This window comes from Anomaloglossus baeobatrachus, chromosome 7 (assembly GCF_048569485.1).
Source record: "Anomaloglossus baeobatrachus isolate aAnoBae1 chromosome 7, aAnoBae1.hap1, whole genome shotgun sequence".
Taxonomy (NCBI): Eukaryota; Metazoa; Chordata; class Amphibia; order Anura; family Aromobatidae; genus Anomaloglossus; species Anomaloglossus baeobatrachus.
In genome coordinates this window covers 86,849,677-86,871,593 of record NC_134359.1, presented here as the reverse complement: position 1 = coordinate 86,871,593, position 21,917 = coordinate 86,849,677, and positions in this window count along the sequence as shown.

The window sequence follows — 21,917 nt, the reverse complement described above, 5'->3', positions numbered from 1 at the left end:
GCTGGGCTATCAGACGGTCACCTCTGCAGCTGTAGTGTCATTATTTGTATGGTCTTAATGTGTATATTTAAAAAAAGTGCACCTTTGTTATAATGTACATGATGGGGACCATAATGTGGACAAAATAACAAAATAGGGAACATGATAGGGGACATTTCTACAATACATACATTATTCTTATCTATATAATAGGATGACAACAGCTCTCCAGACCTGCATCCCACCACAAAGACCATCCCAGCCCTGAAGAATGAAATTATCCTTAGTAACGAAGTGAGGGACTTCGTGCCAACCTGTGGTCTCAAGGCATTGACTCTTATAAGAGTCCTGCTCAAGGTGATGGGGTGCAACTGTGGGACCCTATACCAGAGATGATGTCCTCCACCCAACTTTCAAAAAGCTGTAAGGGTCTTCAGTAGAGATGGGTAGTCGAGCTGGGCTATCAGACGGTCACCTCTGTAGCTGTAGTGTCATTATTCGTATGGTCCCAATGTGTATATTAAAAAAAAGTGCACCTTTGTTATAATGTACAAGATGGGGACCATAATGTGGACAAAAAAAACAAAATAGGGAACATGATAGGGGACATTTCTACAATACATACATTATTCTTATCTATATAATAGGATGACAACAGCTCTCCAGACCTGCATCCCACCACAAAGACCATCCAGCCCTGAAGAATGAAATTATCCTTAGTAACGAAGTGAGGGACTTCGTGCCAACCTGTGGTCTCAAGGCATTGACTCTTATAAGAGTCCTGCTCAAGGTGATGGGGTGCAACTGTGGGACCCTATACCAGAGATGATGTCCTCCACCCAACTTTCAAAAAGCTGTAAGGGTCTTCAGTAGAGATGGGTAGTCGAGCTGGGCTATCAGACGGTCACCTCTGTAGCTGAAGTGTCATTATTCGTATGGTCCCAATGTGTATATTAAAAAAAGGTGCACCTTTGTTATAATGTACAAGATGGGGACCATAATGTGGACAAAAAAAACAAAATAGGGAACATGATAGGGGACATTTCTACAATACATACATTATTCTTATCTATATAATAGGATGACAACAGCTCTCCAGACCTGCATCCCACCACAAAGACCATCCCAGCCCTGAAGAATGAAATTATCCTTAGTAACGAAGTGAGGGACTTCGTGCCAACCTGTGGTCTCAAGGCATTGACTCTTATAAGAGTCCTGCTCAAGGTGATGGGGTGCAACTGTGGGACCCTATACCAGAGATGATGTCCTCCACCCAACTTTCAAAAAGCTGTAAGGGTCTTCAGTAGAGATGGGTAGTCGAGCTGGGCTATCAGACGGTCACCTCTGTAGCTGAAGTGTCATTATTCGTATGGTCCCAATGTGTATATTAAAAAAAGTGCACCTTTGTTATAATGTACAAGATGGGGACCATAATGTGGACAAAAAAAACAAAATAGGGAACATGATAGGGGACATTTCTACAATACATACATTATTCTTATTTATATAATAGGATGACAACAGCTCTCCAGACCTGCATCCCACCACAAAGACCATCCCAGCCCTGAAGAATGAAATTATCCTTAGTAACGAAGTGAGGGACTTCGTGCCAACCTGTGGTCTCAAGGCATTGACTCTTATAAGAGTCCTGCTCAAGGTGATGGGGTGCAACTGTGGGACCCTATACCAGAGATGATGTCCTCCACCCAACTTTCAAAAAGCTGTAAGGGTCTTCAGTAGAGATGGGTAGTCGAGCTGGGCTATCAGACGGTCACCTCTGTAGCTGTAGTGTCATTATTCGTATGGTCCCAATGTGTATATTAAAAAAAAGTGCACCTTTGTTATAATGTACAAGATGGGGACCATAATGTGGACAAAAAAAACAAAATAGGGAACATGATAGGGGACATTTCTACAATACATACATTATTCTTATCTATATAATAGGATGACAACAGCTCTCCAGACCTGCATCTCACCACAAAGACCACTCCAGCCCTGAAGAATGAAATCATCCTTAGTGACGAAGTGAGAGACTTCGTGCCAACCTGTGGTCTCAAGGCATTGTCTCTTATAAGAGTCCTGCTCAAGGTGATGGGGTGCAACTGTGGGACCCTATACCAGAGATGATGTCCTCCACCCAACTTTCAAAAAGCTGTAAGGGTCTTCAGTAGAGATGGGTAGTCGAGCTGGGCTATCAGACGGTCACCTCTGTAGCTGTAGTGTCATTATTCGTATGGTCCCAATGTGTATATTAAAAAAAAGTGCACCTTTGTTATAATGTACAAGATGGGGACCATAATGTGGACAAAAAAAACAAAATAGGGAACATGATAGGGGACATTTCTACAATACATACATTATTCTTATCTATATAATAGGATGACAACAGCTCTCCAGACCTGCATCTCACCACAAAGACCACTCCAGCCCTGAAGAATGAAATCATCCTTAGTGACGAAGTGAGAGACTTCGTGCCAACCTGTGGTCTCAAGGCATTGTCTCTTATAAGAGTCCTGCTCAAGGTGATGGGGTGCAACTGTGGGACCCTATACCAGAGATGATGTCCTCCACCCAACTTTCAAAAGCTGTAAGGGTCTTCAGTAGAGATGGGTAGTCGAGCTGGGCTATCAGACGGTCACCTCTGTAGCTGTAGTGTCATTATTCGTATGGTCCCAATGTGTATATTAAAAAAAAGTGCACCTTTGTTATAATGTACAAGATGGGGACCATAATGTGGACAAAAAAAACAAAATAGGGAACATGATAGGGGACATTTCTACAATACATACATTATTCTTATCTATATAATAGGATGACAACAGCTCTCCAGACCTGCATCCCACCACAAAGACCATCCAGCCCTGAAGAATGAAATTATCCTTAGTAACGAAGTGAGGGACTTCGTGCCAACCTGTGGTCTCAAGGCATTGACTCTTATAAGAGTCCTGCTCAAGGTGATGGGGTGCAACTGTGGGACCCTATACCAGAGATGATGTCCTCCACCCAACTTTCAAAAAGCTGTAAGGGTCTTCAGTAGAGATGGGTAGTCGAGCTGGGCTATCAGACGGTCACCTCTGTAGCTGAAGTGTCATTATTCGTATGGTCCCAATGTGTATATTAAAAAAAGGTGCACCTTTGTTATAATGTACAAGATGGGGACCATAATGTGGACAAAAAAAACAAAATAGGGAACATGATAGGGGACATTTCTACAATACATACATTATTCTTATCTATATAATAGGATGACAACAGCTCTCCAGACCTGCATCCCACCACAAAGACCATCCCAGCCCTGAAGAATGAAATTATCCTTAGTAACGAAGTGAGGGACTTCGTGCCAACCTGTGGTCTCAAGGCATTGACTCTTATAAGAGTCCTGCTCAAGGTGATGGGGTGCAACTGTGGGACCCTATACCAGAGATGATGTCCTCCACCCAACTTTCAAAAAGCTGTAAGGGTCTTCAGTAGAGATGGGTAGTCGAGCTGGGCTATCAGACGGTCACCTCTGTAGCTGAAGTGTCATTATTCGTATGGTCCCAATGTGTATATTAAAAAAAGTGCACCTTTGTTATAATGTACAAGATGGGGACCATAATGTGGACAAAAAAAACAAAATAGGGAACATGATAGGGGACATTTCTACAATACATACATTATTCTTATTTATATAATAGGATGACAACAGCTCTCCAGACCTGCATCCCACCACAAAGACCATCCCAGCCCTGAAGAATGAAATTATCCTTAGTAACGAAGTGAGGGACTTCGTGCCAACCTGTGGTCTCAAGGCATTGACTCTTATAAGAGTCCTGCTCAAGGTGATGGGGTGCAACTGTGGGACCCTATACCAGAGATGATGTCCTCCACCCAACTTTCAAAAAGCTGTAAGGGTCTTCAGTAGAGATGGGTAGTCGAGCTGGGCTATCAGACGGTCACCTCTGTAGCTGTAGTGTCATTATTCGTATGGTCCCAATGTGTATATTAAAAAAAAGTGCACCTTTGTTATAATGTACAAGATGGGGACCATAATGTGGACAAAAAAAACAAAATAGGGAACATGATAGGGGACATTTCTACAATACATACATTATTCTTATCTATATAATAGGATGACAACAGCTCTCCAGACCTGCATCTCACCACAAAGACCACTCCAGCCCTGAAGAATGAAATCATCCTTAGTGACGAAGTGAGAGACTTCGTGCCAACCTGTGGTCTCAAGGCATTGTCTCTTATAAGAGTCCTGCTCAAGGTGATGGGGTGCAACTGTGGGACCCTATACCAGAGATGATGTCCTCCACCCAACTTTCAAAAAGCTGTAAGGGTCTTCAGTAGAGATGGGTAGTCGAGCTGGGCTATCAGACGGTCACCTCTGTAGCTGTAGTGTCATTATTCGTATGGTCCCAATGTGTATATTAAAAAAAAGTGCACCTTTGTTATAATGTACAAGATGGGGACCATAATGTGGACAAAAAAAACAAAATAGGGAACATGATAGGGGACATTTCTACAATACATACATTATTCTTATCTATATAATAGGATGACAACAGCTCTCCAGACCTGCATCTCACCACAAAGACCACTCCAGCCCTGAAGAATGAAATCATCCTTAGTGACGAAGTGAGAGACTTCGTGCCAACCTGTGGTCTCAAGGCATTGTCTCTTATAAGAGTCCTGCTCAAGGTGATGGGGTGCAACTGTGGGACCCTATACCAGAGATGATGTCCTCCACCCAACTTTCAAAAGCTGTAAGGGTCTTCAGTAGAGATGGGTAGTCGAGCTGGGCTATCAGACGGTCACCTCTGTAGCTGTAGTGTCATTATTCGTATGGTCCCAATGTGTATATTAAAAAAAAGTGCACCTTTGTTATAATGTACAAGATGGGGACCATAATGTGGACAAAAAAAACAAAATAGGGAACATGATAGGGGACATTTCTACAATACATACATTATTCTTATCTATATAATAGGATGACAACAGCTCTCCAGACCTGCATCCCACCACAAAGACCATCCAGCCCTGAAGAATGAAATTATCCTTAGTAACGAAGTGAGGGACTTCGTGCCAACCTGTGGTCTCAAGGCATTGACTCTTATAAGAGTCCTGCTCAAGGTGATGGGGTGCAACTGTGGGACCCTATACCAGAGATGATGTCCTCCACCCAACTTTCAAAAAGCTGTAAGGGTCTTCAGTAGAGATGGGTAGTCGAGCTGGGCTATCAGACGGTCACCTCTGTAGCTGAAGTGTCATTATTCGTATGGTCCCAATGTGTATATTAAAAAAAGGTGCACCTTTGTTATAATGTACAAGATGGGGACCATAATGTGGACAAAAAAAACAAAATAGGGAACATGATAGGGGACATTTCTACAATACATACATTATTCTTATCTATATAATAGGATGACAACAGCTCTCCAGACCTGCATCCCACCACAAAGACCATCCCAGCCCTGAAGAATGAAATTATCCTTAGTAACGAAGTGAGGGACTTCGTGCCAACCTGTGGTCTCAAGGCATTGACTCTTATAAGAGTCCTGCTCAAGGTGATGGGGTGCAACTGTGGGACCCTATACCAGAGATGATGTCCTCCACCCAACTTTCAAAAAGCTGTAAGGGTCTTCAGTAGAGATGGGTAGTCGAGCTGGGCTATCAGACGGTCACCTCTGTAGCTGAAGTGTCATTATTCGTATGGTCCCAATGTGTATATTAAAAAAAGTGCACCTTTGTTATAATGTACAAGATGGGGACCATAATGTGGACAAAAAAAACAAAATAGGGAACATGATAGGGGACATTTCTACAATACATACATTATTCTTATTTATATAATAGGATGACAACAGCTCTCCAGACCTGCATCCCACCACAAAGACCATCCCAGCCCTGAAGAATGAAATTATCCTTAGTAACGAAGTGAGGGACTTCGTGCCAACCTGTGGTCTCAAGGCATTGACTCTTATAAGAGTCCTGCTCAAGGTGATGGGGTGCAACTGTGGGACCCTATACCAGAGATGATGTCCTCCACCCAACTTTCAAAAAGCTGTAAGGGTCTTCAGTAGAGATGGGTAGTCGAGCTGGGCTATCAGACGGTCACCTCTGTAGCTGTAGTGTCATTATTCGTATGGTCCCAATGTGTATATTAAAAAAAAGTGCACCTTTGTTATAATGTACAAGATGGGGACCATAATGTGGACAAAAAAAACAAAATAGGGAACATGATAGGGGACATTTCTACAATACATACATTATTCTTATCTATATAATAGGATGACAACAGCTCTCCAGACCTGCATCTCACCACAAAGACCACTCCAGCCCTGAAGAATGAAATCATCCTTAGTGACGAAGTGAGAGACTTCGTGCCAACCTGTGGTCTCAAGGCATTGTCTCTTATAAGAGTCCTGCTCAAGGTGATGGGGTGCAACTGTGGGACCCTATACCAGAGATGATGTCCTCCACCCAACTTTCAAAAAGCTGTAAGGGTCTTCAGTAGAGATGGGTAGTCGAGCTGGGCTATCAGACGGTCACCTCTGTAGCTGTAGTGTCATTATTCGTATGGTCCCAATGTGTATATTAAAAAAAAGTGCACCTTTGTTATAATGTACAAGATGGGGACCATAATGTGGACAAAAAAAACAAAATAGGGAACATGATAGGGGACATTTCTACAATACATACATTATTCTTATCTATATAATAGGATGACAACAGCTCTCCAGACCTGCATCTCACCACAAAGACCACTCCAGCCCTGAAGAATGAAATCATCCTTAGTGACGAAGTGAGAGACTTCGTGCCAACCTGTGGTCTCAAGGCATTGTCTCTTATAAGAGTCCTGCTCAAGGTGATGGGGTGCAACTGTGGGACCCTATACCAGAGATGATGTCCTACACCCAACTTTCAAAAGCTGTAAGGGTCTTCAGTAGAGATGGGTAGTCGAGCTGGGCTATCAGACGGTCACCTCTGCAGCTGTAGTGTCATTATTTGTATGGTCTTAATGTGTATATTAAAAAAACGTGCACCTTTGTTATAATGTACATGATGGGGACCATAATGTGGACAAAATAACAAAATAGGGAACATGATAGGGGACATTTCTACAATACATACATTATTCTTATCTATATAATAGGATGACAACAGCTCTCCAGACCTGCATCCCACCACAAAGACCATCCCAGCCCTGAAGAATTAAATTATCCTTAGTAACGAAGTGAGGGACTTCGTGCCAACCTGTGGTCTCAAGGCATTGACTCTTATAAGAGTCCTGCTCAAGGTGATGGGGTGCAACTGTGGGACCCTATACCAGAGATGATGTCCTCCACCTAACTTTCGAAAAGCTGTAAGGGTCTTCAGTAGAGATGGGTAGTCGAGCTGGGCTATCAGACGGTCACCTCTGTAGCTGTAGTGTCATTATTCGTATGGTCCCAATGTGTATATTAAAAAAAGGTGCACCTTTGTTATAATGTACAAGATGGGGACCATAATGTGGACAAAAAAAACAAAATAGGGAACATGATAGGGGACATTTCTACAATACATACATTATTCTTATCTATATAATAGGATGACAACAGCTCTCCAGACCTGCATCCCACCACAAAGACCACTCCAGCCCTGAAGAATGAAATCATCCTTAGTGACGAAGTGAGAGACTTCGTGCCAACCTGTGGTCTCAAGGCATTGTCTCTTATAAGAGTCCTGCTCAAGGTGATGGGGTGCAACTGTGGGACCCTATACCAGAGATGATGTCCTACACCCAACTTTCAAAAGCTGTAAGGGTCTTCAGTAGAGATGGGTAGTCGAGCTGGGCTATCAGACGGTCACCTCTGTAGCTGTAGTGTCATTATTTGTATGGTCTTAATGTGTATATTAAAAAAAAGTGCACCTTTGTTATAATGTACATGATGGGGACCATAATGTGGACAAAATAACAAAATAGGGAACATGATAGGGGACATTTCTACAATACATACATTATTCTTATCTATATAATAGGATGACAACAGCTCTCCAGACCTGCATCCCACCACAAAGACCATCCCAGCCCTGAAGAATGAAATCATCCTAAGTGACGAAGTGAGGGACTTCGTGCCAACCTGTGGTCTCAAGGCATTGACTCTTATAAGAGTCCTGCTCAAGGTGATGGGGTGCAACTGTGGGACCCTATACCAGAGATGATGTCCTCCACCCAACTTTCAAAAAGCTGTAAGGGTCTTCAGTAGAGATGGGTAGTCGAGCTGGGCTATCAGACGGTCACCTCTGTAGCTGAAGTGTCATTATTCGTATGGTCCCAATGTGTATATTAAAAAAAAGTGCACCTTTGTTATAATGTACAAGATGGGGACCATAATGTGGACAAAAAAAACAAAATAGGGAACATGATAGGGGACATTTCTACAATACATACATTATTCTTATTTATATAATAGGATGACAACAGCTCTCCAGACCTGCATCCCACCACAAAGACCATCCCAGCCCTGAAGAATGAAATTATCCTTAGTAACGAAGTGAGGGACTTCGTGCCAACCTGTGGTCTCAAGGCATTGACTCTTATAAGAGTCCTGCTCAAGGTGATGCGGTGCAACTGTGGGACCCTATACCAGAGATGATGTCCTCCACCCAACTTTCAAAAAGCTGTAAGGGTCTTCAGTAGAGATGGGTAGTCGAGCTGCGCTATCAGACGGTCACCTCTGTAGCTGTAGTGTCATTATTCGTATGGTCCCAATGTGTATATTAAAAAAAGGTGCACCTTTGTTATAATGTACAAGATGGGGACCATAATGTGGACAAAAAAAACAAAATAGGGAACATGATAGGGGACATTTCTACAATACATACATTATTCTTATCTATATAATAGGATGACAACAGCTCTCCAGACCTGCATCCCACCACAAAGACCACTCCAGCCCTGAAGAATGAAATCATCCTTGGTGACGAAGTGAGAGACTTCGTGCCAACCTGTGGTCTCAAGGCATTGTCTCTTATAAGAGTCCTGCTCAAGGTGATGGGGTGCAACTGTGGGACCCTATACCAGAGATGATGTCCTCCACCCAACTTTCAAAAGCTGTAAGGGTCTTCAGTAGAGATGGGTAGTCGAGCTGGGCTATCAGACGGTCACCTCTGCAGCTGTAGTGTCATTATTTGTATGGTCTTAATGTGTATATTAAAAAAAGTGCACCTTTGTTATAATGTACATGATGGGGACCATAATGTGGACAAAATAACAAAATAGGGAACATGATAGGGGACATTTCTACAATACATACATTATTCTTATCTATATAATAGGATGACAACAGCTCTCCAGACCTGCATCCCACCACAAAGACCATCCCAGCCCTGAAGAATGAAATTATCCTTAGTAACGAAGTGAGGGACTTCGTGCCAACCTGTGGTCTCAAGGCATTGACTCTTATAAGAGTCCTGCTCAAGGTGATGGGGTGCAACTGTGGGACCCTATACCAGAGATGATGTCCTCCACCCAACTTTCAAAAAGCTGTAAGGGTCTTCAGTAGAGATGGGTAGTCGAGCTGGGCTATCAGACGGTCACCTCTGTAGCTGTAGTGTCATTATTCGTATGGTCCCAATGTGTATATTAAAAAAAAGTGCACCTTTGTTATAATGTACAAGATGGGGACCATAATGTGGACAAAAAAAACAAAATAGGGAACATGATAGGGGACATTTCTACAATACATACATTATTCTTATCTATATAATAGGATGACAACAGCTCTCCAGACCTGCATCCCACCACAAAGACCACTCCAGCCCTGAAGAATGAAATCATCCTTAGTGACGAAGTGAGGGACTTCGTGCCAACCTGTAGTCTCAAGGCATTGACTCTTATAAGAGTCCTGCTCAAGGTGATGGGGTGCAACTGTGGGACCCTATACCAGAGATGATGTCCTCCACCTAACTTTCAAAAAGCTGTAAGGGTCTTCAGTAGAGATGGGTAGTCGAGCTGGGCTATCAGACGGTCACCTCTGTAGCTGTAGTGTCATTATTCGTATGGTCCCAATGTGTATATTAAAAAAAAGTGCACCTTTGTTATAATGTACAAGATGGGGACCATAATGTGGACAAAAAAAACAAAATAGGGAACATGATAGGGGACATTTCTACAATACATACATTATTCTTATCTATATAATAGGATGACAACAGCTCTCCAGACCTGCATCCCACCACAAAGACCACTCCAGCCCTGAAGAATGAAATCATCCTTAGTAACGAAGTGAGGGACTTCGTGCCAACCTGTGGTCTCAAGGCATTGACTCTTATAAGAGTCCTGCTCAAGGTGATGGGGTGCAACTGTGGGACCCTATACCAGAGATGATGTCCTCCACCTAACTTTCAAAAAGCTGTAAGGGTCTTCAGTAGAGATGGGTAGTCGAGCTGGGCTATCAGACGGTCACCTCTGTAGCTGTAGTGTCATTATTTGTATGGTCTTAATGTGCATATTAAAAAAAAGTGCACCTTTGTTATAATGTACATGATGGGGACCATAATGTGGACAAAATAACAAAATAGGGAACATGATAGGGGACATTTCTACAATACATACATTATTCTTATCTATATAATAGGATGACAACAGCTCTCCAGACCTGCATCCCACCACAAAGACCATCCCAGCCCTGAAGAATGAAATTATCCTTAGTAACGAAGTGAGGGACTTCGTGCCAACCTGTGGTCTCAAGGCATTGACTCTTATAAGAGTCCTGCTCAAGGTGATGGGGTGCAACTGTGGGACCCTATACCAGAGATGATGTCCTCCACCCAACTTTCAAAAAGCTGTAAGGGTCTTCAGTAGAGATGGGTAGTCGAGCTGGGCTATCAGACGGTCACCTCTGTAGCTGAAGTGTCATTATTCGTATGGTCCCAATGTGTATATTAAAAAAAAGTGCACCTTTGTTATAATGTACAAGATGGGGACCATAATGTGGACAAAAAAAACAAAATAGGGAACATGATAGGGGACATTTCTACAATACATACATTATTCTTATCTATATAATAGGATGACAACAGCTCTCCAGACCTGCATCCCACCACAAAGACCATCCCAGCCCTGAAGAATGAAATTATCCTTAGTACCGAAGTGAGGGACTTCGTGCCAACCTGTGGTCTCAAGGCATTGACTCTTATAAGAGTCCTGCTCAAGGTGATGGGGTGCAACTGTGGGACCCTATACCAGAGATGATGTCCTCCACCTAACTTTCAAAAAGCTGTAAGGGTCTTCAGTAGAGATGGGTAGTCGAGCTGGGCTATCAGACGGTCACCTCTGTAGCTGTAGTGTCATTATTCGTATGGTCCCAATGTGTATATTAAAAAAAAGTGCACCTTTGTTATAATGTACAAGATGGGGACCATAATGTGGACAAAAAAAACAAAATAGGGAACATGATAGGGGACATTTCTACAATACATACATTATTCTTATCTATATAATAGGATGACAACAGCTCTCCAGACCTGCATCCCACCACAAAGACCACTCCAGCCCTGAAGAATGAAATCATCCTTAGTGACGAAGTGAGAGACTTCGTGCCAACCTGTGGTCTCAAGGCATTGTCTCTTATAAGAGTCCTGCTCAAGGTGATGGGGTGCAACTGTGGGACCCTATACCAGAGATGATGTCCTACACCCAACTTTCAAAAGCTGTAAGGGTCTTCAGTAGTGATGGGTAGTCGAGCTGGGCTATCAGACGGTCACCTCTGTAGCTGTAGTGTCATTATTTGTATGGTCTTAATGTGTATATTAAAAAAAAGTGCACCTTTGTTATAATGTACATGATGGGGACCATAATGTGGACAAAATAACAAAATAGGGAACATGATAGGGGACATTTCTACAATACATACATTATTCTTATCTATATAATAGGATGACAACAGCTCTCCAGACCTGCATCCCACCACAAAGACCATCCCAGCCCTGAAGAATGAAATTATCCTTAGTAACGAAGTGAGGGACTTCGTGCCAACCTGTGGTCTCAAGGCATTGACTCTTATAAGAGTCCTGCTCAAGGTGATGGGGTGCAACTGTGGGACCCTATACCAGAGATGATGTCCTCCACCCAACTTTCAAAAAGCTGTAAGGGTCTTCAGTAGAGATGGGTAGTCGAGCTGGGCTATCAGACGGTCACCTCTGTAGCTGTAGTGTCATTATTCGTATGGTCCCAATGTGTATATTAAAAAAAAGTGCACCTTTGTTATAATGTACAAGATGGGGACCATAATGTGGACAAAAAAAACAAAATAGGGAACATGATAGGGGACATTTCTACAATACATACATTATTCTTATCTATATAATAGGATGACAACAGCTCTCCAGACCTGCATCCCACCACAAAGACCACTCCAGCCCTGAAGAATGAAATCATCCTTAGTGACGAAGTGAGGGACTTCGTGCCAACCTGTAGTCTCAAGGCATTGACTCTTATAAGAGTCCTGCTCAAGGTGATGGGGTGCAACTGTGGGACCCTATACCAGAGATGATGTCCTCCACCTAACTTTCAAAAAGCTGTAAGGGTCTTCAGTAGAGATGGGTAGTCGAGCTGGGCTATCAGACGGTCACCTCTGTAGCTGTAGTGTCATTATTCGTATGGTCCCAATGTGTATATTAAAAAAAAGTGCACCTTTGTTATAATGTACAAGATGGGGACCATAATGTGGACAAAAAAAACAAAATAGGGAACATGATAGGGGACATTTCTACAATACATACATTATTCTTATCTATATAATAGGATGACAACAGCTCTCCAGACCTGCATCCCACCACAAAGACCACTCCAGCCCTGAAGAATGAAATCATCCTTAGTAACGAAGTGAGGGACTTCGTGCCAACCTGTGGTCTCAAGGCATTGACTCTTATAAGAGTCCTGCTCAAGGTGATGGGGTGCAACTGTGGGACCCTATACCAGAGATGATGTCCTCCACCTAACTTTCAAAAAGCTGTAAGGGTCTTCAGTAGAGATGGGTAGTCGAGCTGGGCTATCAGACGGTCACCTCTGTAGCTGTAGTGTCATTATTTGTATGGTCTTAATGTGCATATTAAAAAAAAGTGCACCTTTGTTATAATGTACATGATGGGGACCATAATGTGGACAAAATAACAAAATAGGGAACATGATAGGGGACATTTCTACAATACATACATTATTCTTATCTATATAATAGGATGACAACAGCTCTCCAGACCTGCATCCCACCACAAAGACCATCCCAGCCCTGAAGAATGAAATTATCCTTAGTAACGAAGTGAGGGACTTCGTGCCAACCTGTGGTCTCAAGGCATTGACTCTTATAAGAGTCCTGCTCAAGGTGATGCGGTGCAACTGTGGGACCCTATACCAGAGATGATGTCCTCCACCCAACTTTCAAAAAGCTGTAAGGGTCTTCAGTAGAGATGGGTAGTCGAGCTGGGCTATCAGACGGTCACCTCTGTAGCTGAAGTGTCATTATTCGTATGGTCCCAATGTGTATATTAAAAAAAAGTGCACCTTTGTTATAATGTACAAGATGGGGACCATAATGTGGACAAAAAAAACAAAATAGGGAACATGATAGGGGACATTTCTACAATACATACATTATTCTTATCTATATAATAGGATGACAACAGCTCTCCAGACCTGCATCCCACCACAAAGACCATCCCAGCCCTGAAGAATGAAATTATCCTTAGTACCGAAGTGAGGGACTTCGTGCCAACCTGTGGTCTCAAGGCATTGACTCTTATAAGAGTCCTGCTCAAGGTGATGGGGTGCAACTGTGGGACCCTATACCAGAGATGATGTCCTCCACCTAACTTTCAAAAAGCTGTAAGGGTCTTCAGTAGAGATGGGTAGTCGAGCTGGGCTATCAGACGGTCACCTCTGTAGCTGTAGTGTCATTATTCGTATGGTCCCAATGTGTATATTAAAAAAAAGTGCACCTTTGTTATAATGTACAAGATGGGGACCATAATGTGGACAAAAAAAACAAAATAGGGAACATGATAGGGGACATTTCTACAATACATACATTATTCTTATCTATATAATAGGATGACAACAGCTCTCCAGACCTGCATCCCACCACAAAGACCACTCCAGCCCTGAAGAATGAAATCATCCTTAGTGACGAAGTGAGAGACTTCGTGCCAACCTGTGGTCTCAAGGCATTGTCTCTTATAAGAGTCCTGCTCAAGGTGATGGGGTGCAACTGTGGGACCCTATACCAGAGATGATGTCCTACACCCAACTTTCAAAAGCTGTAAGGGTCTTCAGTAGTGATGGGTAGTCGAGCTGGGCTATCAGACGGTCACCTCTGTAGCTGTAGTGTCATTATTTGTATGGTCTTAATGTGTATATTAAAAAAAAGTGCACCTTTGTTATAATGTACATGATGGGGACCATAATGTGGACAAAATAACAAAATAGGGAACATGATAGGGGACATTTCTACAATACATACATTATTCTTATCTATATAATAGGATGACAACAGCTCTCCAGACCTGCATCCCACCACAAAGACCATCCCAGCCCTGAAGAATGAAATTATCCTTAGTAACGAAGTGAGGGACTTCGTGCCAACCTGTGGTCTCAAGGCATTGACTCTTATAAGAGTCCTGCTCAAGGTGATGGGGTGCAACTGTGGGACCCTATACCAGAGATGATGTCCTCCACCTAACTTTCAAAAAGCTGTAAGGGTCTTCAGTAGAGATGGGTAGTCGAGCTGGGCTATCAGACGGTCACCTCTGTAGCTGTAGTGTCATTATTCGTATGGTCCCAATGTGTATATTAAAAAAAGGTGCACCTTTGTTATAATGTACAAGATGGGGACCATAATGTGGACAAAAAAAACAAAATAGGGAACATGATAGGGGACATTTCTACAATACATACATTATTCTTATCTATATAATAGGATGACAACAGCTCTCCAGACCTGCATCCCACCACAAAGACCACTCCAGCCCTGAAGAATGAAATCATCCTTAGTGACGAAGTGAGAGACTTCGTGCCAACCTGTGGTCTCAAGGCATTGTCTCTTATAAGAGTCCTGCTCAAGGTGATGGGGTGCAACTGTGGGACCCTATACCAGAGATGATGTCCTACACCCAACTTTCAAAAGCTGTAAGGGTCTTCAGTAGAGATGGGTAGTCGAGCTGGGCTATCAGACGGTCACCTCTGCAGCTGTAGTGTCATTATTTGTATGGTCTTAATGTGTATATTAAAAAAAAGTGCACCTTTGTTATAATGTACATGATGGGGACCATAATGTGGACAAAATAACAAAATAGGGAACATGATAGGGGACATTTCTACAATACATACATTATTCTTATCTATATAATAGGATGACAACAGCTCTCCAGACCTGCATCCCACCACAAAGACCATCCCAGCCCTGAAGAATGAAATTATCCTTAGTAACGAAGTGAGGGACTTCGTGCCAACCTGTGGTCTCAAGGCATTGACTCTTATAAGAGTCCTGCTCAAGGTGATGGGGTGCAACTGTGGGACCCTATACCAGAGATGATGTCCTCCACCCAACTTTCAAAAGCTGTAAGGGTCTTCAGTAGAGATGGGTAGTCGAGCTGGGCTATCAGACGGTCACCTCTGTAGCTGTAGTGTCATTATTCGTATGGTCCCAATGTGTATATTAAAAAAAAGTGCACCTTTGTTATAATGTACAAGATGGGGACCATAATGTGGACAAAAAAAACAAAATAGGGAACATGATAGGGGACATTTCTACAATACATACATTATTCTTATCTATATAATAGGATGACAACAGATCTCCAGACCTGCATCCCACCACAAAGACCATCCCAGCCCTGAAGAATGAAATTATCCTTAGTAACGAAGTGAGGGACTTCGTGCCAACCTGTGGTCTCAAGGCATTGACTCTTATAAGAGTCCTGCTCAAGGTGATGGGGTGCAACTGTGGGACCCTATACCAGAGATGATGTCCTCCACCCAACCTTCAAAAAGCTGTAAGGGTCTTCAGTAGAGATGGACAGTCGAGCTGGGCTATCAGACGGTCACCTCTGTAGCTGAAGTGTCATTATTCGTATGGTCCCAATGTGTATATTAAAAAAAAGTGCACCTTTGTTATAATGTACAAGATGGGGACCATAATGTGGACAAAAAAAACAAAAAAGGGAACATGATAGGGGACATTTCTACAATACATACATTATTCTTATCTATATAATAGGATGACAACAGCTCTCCAGACCTGCATCCCACCACAAAGACCACTCCAGCCCTGAAGAATGAAATCATCCTTAGTGACGAAGTGAGAGACTTCGTGCCAACCTGTGGTCTCAAGGCATTGTCTCTTATAAGAGTCATGCTCAAGGTGATGGGGTGCAACTGTGGGACCCTATACCAGAGATGATGTCCTACACCCAACTTTCAAAAGCTGTAAGGGTCTTCAGTAGAGATGGGTAGTCGAGCTGGGCTATCAGACGGTCACCTCTGTAGCTGTAGTGTCATTATTCGTATGGTCCCAATGTGTATATTAAAAAAAAGTGCACCTTTGTTATAATGTACAAGATGGGGACCATAATGTGGACAAAAAAAACAAAATAGGGAACATGATAGGGGACATTTCTACAATACATACATTATTCTTATCTATATAATAGGATGACAACAGCTCTCCAGACCTGCATCCCACCACAAAGACCATCCCAGCCCTGAAGAATGAAATTATCCTTAGTGACGAAGTGAGAGACTTCGTGCCAACCTGTGGTCTCAAGGCATTGACTCTTATAAGAGTCCTGCTCAAGGTGATGGGGTGCAACTGTGGGACCCTATACCAGAGATGATGTCCTCCACCCAACTTTCAAAAAGCTGTAAGGGTCTTCAGTAGAGATGGGTAGTCGAGCTGGGCTATCAGACGGTCACCTCTGTAGCTGTAGTGTCTTTATTCGTATGGTCCCAATGTGTATATTAAAAAAAAGTGCACCTTTGTTATAATGTACAAGATGGGGACCATAATGTGGACAAAAAAAACAAAATAGGGAACATGATAGGGGACATTTCTACAATACATACATTATTCTTATCTATATAATAGGATGACAACAGCTCTCCAGACCTGCATCCCACCACAAAGACCATCCCAGCCCTGAAGAATGAAATTATCCTTAGTACCGAAGTGAGGGACTTCGTGCCAACCTGTGGTCTCAAGGCATTGACTCTTATAAGAGTCCTGCTCAAGGTGATGGGGTGCAACTGTGGGACCCTATACCAGAGATGATGTCCTCCACCTAACTTTCAAAAAGCTGTAAGGGTCTTCAGTAGAGATGGGTAGTCGAGCTGGGCTATCAGACGGTCACCTCTGTAGCTGTAGTGTCATTATTCGTATGGTCCCAATGTGCATATTAAAAAAAAGTGAACCTTTGTTATAATGTACAAGATGGGGACCATAATGTGGACAAAAAAAACAAAATAGGGAACATGATAGGGGACATTTCTACAATACATACATTATTCTTATCTATATAATAGGATGACAACAGCTCTCCAGACCTGCATCCCACCACAAAGACCATCCCAGCCCTGAAGAATGAAATTATCCTTAGTAACGAAGTGAGGGACTTCGTGCCAACCTGTGGTCTCAAGGCATTGACTCTTATAAGAGTCCTGCTCAAGGTGATGGGGTGCAACTGTGGGACCCTATACCAGAGATGATGTCCTCCACCCAACTTTCAAAAAGCTGTAAGGGTCTTCAGTAGAGATGGGTAGTCGAGCTGGGCTATCAGACGGTCACCTCTGTAGCTGTAGTGTCATTATTCGTATGGTCCCAATGTGTATATTAAAAAAAAGTGCACCTTTGTTATAATGTACAAGATGGGGACCATAATGTGGACAAAAAAAACAAAATAGGGAACATGATAGGGGACATTTCTACAATACATACATTATTCTTATCTATATAATAGGATGACAACAGCTCTCCAGACCTGCATCCCACCACAAAGACCACTCCAGCCCTGAAGAATGAAATCATCCTTAGTGACGAAGTGAGAGACTTCGTGCCAACCTGTGGTCTCAAGGCATTGTCTCTTATAAGAGTCCTGCTCAAGGTGATGGGGTGCAACTGTGGGACCCTATACCAGAGATGATGTCCTCCACCCAACTTTCAAAAGCTGTAAGGGTCTTCAGTAGAGATGGGTAGTCGAGCTGGGCTATCAGACGGTCACCTCTGTAGCTGTAGTGTCATTATTCGTATGGTCCCAATGTGTATATTAAAAAAAAGTGCACCTTCGTTATAATGTACAAGATGGGGACCATAATGTGGACAAAATAACAAAATAGGGAACATGATAGGGGACATTTCTACAATACATACATTATTCTTATCTATATAATAGGATGACAACAGCTCTCCAGACCTGCATCCCACCACAAAGACCATCCCAGCCCTGAAGAATGAAATTATCCTTAGTAACGAAGTGAGGGACTTCGTGCCAACCTGTGGTCTCAAGGCATTGACTCTTATAAGAGTCCTGCTCAAGGTGATGGGGTGCAACTGTGGGACCCTATACCAGAGATGATGTCCTCCACCCAACTTTCAAAAAGCTGTAAGGGTCTTCAGTAGAGATGGATAGTCGAGCTGGGCTATCAGACGGTCACCTCTGTAGCTGAAGTGTCATTGATCGTATGGTCCCAATGTGTATATTAAAAAAAAGTGCACCTTTGTTATAATGTACAAGATGGGGACCATAATGTGGACAAAAAAAACAAAATAGGGAACATGATAGGGGACATTTCTACAATACATACATTATTCTTATCTATATAATAGGATGACAACAGCTCTCCAGACCTGCATCCCACCACAAAGACCACTCCAGCCCTGAAGAATGAAATCATCCTTAGTGACGAAGTGAGAGACTTCGTGCCAACCTGTGGTCTCAAGGCATTGTCTCTTATAAGAGTCCTGCTCAAGGTGATGGGGTGCAACTGTGGGACCCTATACCAGAGATGATGTCCTACACCCAACTTTCAAAAGCTGTAAGGGTCTTCAGTACAGATGGGTAGTCGAGCTGGGCTATCAGACGGTCACCTCTGTAGCTGTAGTGTCATTATTCGTATGGTCCCAATGTGTATATTAAAAAAAAGTGCACCTTTGTTATAATGTACAAGATGGGGACCATAATGTGGACAAAAAAAACAAAATAGGGAACATGATAGGGGACATTTCTACAATACATACATTATTCTTATCTATATAATAGGATGACAACAGCTCTCCAGACCTGCATCCCACCACAAAGACCACTCCAGCCCTGAAGAATGAAATTATCCTTAGTAACGAAGTGAGGGACTTCGTGCCAACCTATGGTCTCAAGGCATTGACTCTTATAAGAGTCCTGCTCAAGGTGATGGGGTGCAACTGTGGGACCCTATACCAGAGATGATGTCCTCCACCCAACTTTCAAAAAGCTGTAAGGGTCTTCAGTAGAGATGGGTAGTCGAGCTGGGCTATCAGACGGTCACCTCTGTAGCTGAAGTGTCATTATTCGTATGGTCCCAATGTGTATATTAAAAAAAAGTGCACCTTTGTTATAATGTACAAGATGGGGACCATAATGTGGACAAAAAAAACAAAATAGGGAACATGATAGGGGACATTTCTACAATACATACATTATTCTTATCTATATAATAGGATGACAACAGCTCTCCAGACCTGCATCCCACCACAAAGACCACTCCAGCCCTGAAGAATGAAATCATCCTTAGTAACGAAGTGAGAGACTTCGTGCCAACCTGTGGTCTCAAGGCATTGTCTCTTATAAGAGTCCTGCTCAAGGTGATGGGGTGCAACTGTGGGACCCTATACCAGAGATGATGTCCTACACCCAACTTTCAAAAGCTGTAAGGGTCTTCAGTAGAGATGGGTAGTCGAGCTGGGCTATCAGACGGTCACCTCTGCAGCTGTAGTGTCATTATTTGTATGGTCTTAATGTGTATATTAAAAAAAAGTGCACCTTTGGTATAATGTACATGATGGGGACCATAATGTGGACAAAATAACAAAATAGGGAACATGATAGGGGACATTTCTACAATACATACATTATTCTTATCTATATAATAGGATGACAACAGCTCTCCAGACCTGCATCCCACCACAAAGACCATCCCAGCCCTGAAGAATGAAATTATCCTTAGTAACGAAGTGAGGGACTTCGTGCCAACCTGTGGTCTCAAGGCATTGACTCTTATAAGAGTCCTGCTCAAGGTGATGGGGTGCAACTGTGGGACCCTATACCAGAGATGATGTCCTCCACCCAACTTTCAAAAAGCTGTAAGGGTCTTCAGTAGAGATGGGTAGTCGAGCTGGGCTATCAGACGGTCACCTCTGTAGCTGTAGTGTCATTATTCGTATGGTCCCAATGTGCATATTAAAAAAAAGTGCACCTTTGTTATAATGTACAAGATGGGGACCATAATGTGGACAAAAAAAACAAAATAGGGAACATGATAGGGGACATTTCTACAATACATACATTATTCTTATCTATATAATAGGATGACAACAGCTCTCCAGACCTGCATCCCACCACAAAGACCATCCCAACCCTGAAGAATGAAATTATCCTTAGTAACGAAGTGAGGGACTTCGTGCCAACCTGTGGTCTCAAGGCATTGACTCTTATAAGAGTCCTGCTCAAGGTGATGGGGTGCAACTGTGGGACCCTATACCAGAGATGATGTCCTCCACCCAACTTTCAAAAAGCTGTAAGGGTCTTCAGTAGAGATGGGTAGTCGAGCTGGGCTTTCAGACGGTCACCTCTGTAGCTGAAGTGTCATTATTCGTATGGTCCCAATGTGTATATTAAAAAAAAGTGCACCTTTGTTATAATGTACAAGATGGGGACCATAATGTGGACAAAAAAAACAAAATAGGGAACATGATAGGGGACATTTCTACAATACATACATTATTCTTATCTATATAATAGGATGACAACAGCTCTCCAGACCTGCATCCCACCACAAAGACCACTCCAGCCCTGAAGAATGAAATCATCCTTAGTGATGAAGTGAGAGACTTCGTGCCAACCTGTGGTCTCAAGGCATTGTCTCTTATAAGAGTCCTGCTCAAGGTGATGGGGTGCAACTGTGGGACCCTATACCAGAGATGATGTCCTCCACCCAACTTTCAAAAGCTGTAAGGGTCTTCAGTAGAGATGGGTAGTCGAGCTGGGCTATCAGACGGTCACCTCTGTAGCTGAAGTGTCATTATTCGTATGGTCCCAATGTGTATATTAAAAAAAAGTGCACCTTTGTTATAATGTACAAGATGGGGACCATAATGTGGACAAAAAAAACAAAATAGGGAACATGATAGGGGACATTTCTACAATACATACATTATTCTTATCTATATAATAGGATGACAACAGCTCTCCAGACCTGCATCCCACCACAAAGACCACTCCAGCCCTGAAGAATGAAATCATCCTTAGTAACGAAGTGAGAGACTTCGTGCCAACCTGTGGTCTCAAGGCATTGTCTCTTATAAGAGTCCTGCTCAAGGTGATGGGGTGCAACTGTGGGACCCTATACCAGAGATGATGTCCTACACCCAACTTTCAAAAGCTGTAAGGGTCTTCAGTAGAGATGGGTAGTCGAGCTGGGCTATCAGACGGTCACCTCTGCAGCTGTAGTGTCATTATTTGTATGGTCTTAATGTGTATATTAAAAAAAAGTGCACCTTTGGTATAATGTACATGATGGGGACCATAATGTGGACAAAATAACAAAATAGGGAACATGATAGGGGACATTTCTACAATACATACATTATTCTTATCTATATAATAGGATGACAACAGCTCTCCAGACCTGCATCCCACCACAAAGACCATCCCAGCCCTGAAGA